Source organism: Gossypium hirsutum, chromosome A01, assembly GCF_007990345.1.
Source record: "Gossypium hirsutum isolate 1008001.06 chromosome A01, Gossypium_hirsutum_v2.1, whole genome shotgun sequence".
Classification (NCBI taxonomy): domain Eukaryota; kingdom Viridiplantae; phylum Streptophyta; class Magnoliopsida; order Malvales; family Malvaceae; genus Gossypium; species Gossypium hirsutum.
The window spans coordinates 14,777,694-14,780,766 of record NC_053424.1 but is presented as its reverse complement, the minus strand read 5'-3'; positions in this window follow the sequence as shown (position 1 = coordinate 14,780,766).

The following is a 3,073-nucleotide window of genomic DNA, read 5'->3' as shown; positions in this document are numbered from 1 at the left end:
ATTATTCGATTTAGTCCCTAATTTCAATTTAAGCACTTTAGGCATAGGATTTCATCACGAAATTTTTACACAATCATGAAAACATATCATAAACCTCAAAATAATTATAAAATAATTATTTCCATCTCAGATTTGTGGTCAGAAAACCACTATTTCGGTTTGGCCCTAATTCGGGATATTACACTAAATTACCCTTTTTACTAAACCAAATTTCATGTCTAAATACATCTAGAACCGTCCATTTAACATACTAATGGTATATTTACCTTTTAGGTCCATCAATTTACCTTTCTAACAAATAAAACCCAACTTTTTTATCATTTACATTTTAGTCCTCTTTTAATTAGTCACTAAATAATAAGAGGATCTAATAGTAATTAGTCACAAAAATAGATAATTCCGCATCATTCATACCATTTTTTCATTTAAGGAGGGTCCAATTACACAATTGGTCCTTCAATTATATTAAATTTCAATTAAACAAACTTATTTACAATTTAACCTTAAACTAATTAGGACTAAATTGATAAATTAATAACCCAAAAGTTAACGGATGGTAATCATGTCACCACCGCTTGGAATTTTTGGCTATGGTTTAATCACCATTTTGGTCCCTTGAGTATTTTAAATCTATAGCAACTAACTTTTACCTCCTTTACAATTTAATCTTTTTACCTTATTTAGGCAATTAATCGTAAAAATTACAGGACCAAACTTCAATTCACCTATAATAAGACTCTATAAATATTTAATAAAAATATTTATGGCCTTAAATTACAGAAACATGGTCCTAAAACCTCGTTTTCAATAACCACTTGACTTTTGAATCAAACCACTTATACTAACTTTTAATTCAATAATTAAAATTTACCAATTCAAAATTCAATACAAAAATTATTATTAACTCATATAATTTAAATACTAATTATACAAACTTACTCGTTGGATTTGTGGTCCCGAAACCATTGTTTACGACACCACTGAAAAATAGGTCGTTACACACCATGTGGATGGTTTTGATATTATATGATTTTGGTAGATGCATCTACAAAATAATCACATATGTGTTATCAATTTTGCAAGATTACTTGTTTAAATAATTAAATTTAGATTATGCAATTAAAACCATTCATCTTGCTAAAGCTGATGAGTTTATACTTAAGTCTTTTATTGATTGAGTTTAAAAAACTTTCATAAAATCTTGTTATTTATGCGCATAATGGTTTAGATAAATTATTGATTGAATGGATCTAATTAATATCTAAACCATTACTTATGAAACTAAACTTCCTATTTCAACATGAGATTATATTGATTTACATGTTGTACGCATCAAGCCAACAAGTTATGAATACTCCCCATTGCAATTTATTTTTATTCAAGAGATAAATATTTCTCATCTTTGAATTTTTGCATGTATGTATATGCTCCAATTGCTCCATCACAAAAAAAGATGAGTGAATACTCAAAGAAAGTTGGGAATATATATTAATTATGAGTCTCCTTGTATTATTATATGTTTTAAATGTATTGGAGATTCAATTATGATATGATTTCTGATTACTATTTTGATTCGATAGTTTTCTCGACATTAGGAGGAGAGAAATAATAACTTATAATAAGTTAGGGAGGAGAGTAATTTGAACCAGAAGTTCAACAAGAATAACTCATTTCAAGTTCCAAATATTAAAATTCTCATAAAAGAAAATAATAAATCTAGATGGCCATATAGTGAAGGCCGGTGCTCCAAAAGAGACCCAAGACATAACTAATAAGTAAAATACTAGAAGAGATTCAGGTACCTGAAACTGAAGATTAAAATAGTGAAAATAAATAAATCTCGATAAGTTATGACAATTTGAGAAAATGTCGAACCGCTAAAAAAAGTGGTCGGAAATGGTTTTGTATGCAATATTATTGTTGAAATAATGAAAAAAAAAGGAGGATCTTGAATAAATCTATTAAGACATATAGATATGGAATAAATTGGTCAAAATAGAAAGATACAACTCAAGTACAATTAATCTCGTAAAGTTTTTGGACCAGTAGTCTAAATATCTAAAGGTATAAAACCAGTAAGGGTACAAATGAAGTAGTTTTGCAAGAAAGCGAAATAAAATAGGAAGTTTTTGCTAAATCTTGGAATTGATTATGAAAAGATATAATATTCTTTTGTGGTGTATACAATAACCTTTAGATATATTATTAAACTGACGGTTCATAATAGATTTAACTTGCATCTAATGGTAAAATTTATGAAATTTATAGTAAAATTTATGAAACTGACTGTTGTTGTTACAATCTTTTATGAAATATTATATAGTAAAATTTATATTTTGTGGTGGATACAATAACCTTTAGATATATTATTAAACTAACGGTTCATAAAAGATTTAACTTTTGTCTAATGGTTGTTACAACCTTTTATGAATCACTATATAGCAAAATTTATATTAAAATTCTTGAAGGATTTAGAATGCTAGAAGCATATTAAAATTCTCGGGAAATTGCTCATTTATATGAATTGAAATAATTTGAACATATATGGTAAATTTGACTTACTGAATAGTAGTTGAAGGAGAATTGTAAAATGATCCAAAATACCTATTTGTGTTTTTATAGAAGAATCATGATTAAAGTTTGCTATGATTATTGTTGAAACTCCTGAAGAGATTAAAATATATTTCCCCAAAATTTTCCTCACTCATGACTTTCGAAAGAATAGTGATATAAATACTTAGCAAATACATTCAAATAGTCATTTGAAAAACTAGTATTCAAGTTTGAATACGTAGAATATGAGAAAGTATGTGATATTTTCATGGGGGAGTAAATACGCGTTGTACTATTTTTCCCTTAACTGAAGTTTTGTCCCATTGAGTTTTCCTGATATGGTTTTTAATGAGGTAGCATATTATGCATATTATAGATATGTGTACTCTTTTCCTTCACTAAGAATTTTTTCCCTCATGGTTTTTATCTTAGTAAAATTTTAACAATACACGTTATCTACAAATAGATATCCAAAAAGGAGTGTTATGAATATTTTATTAAGTGGATGTCCATCAAAATC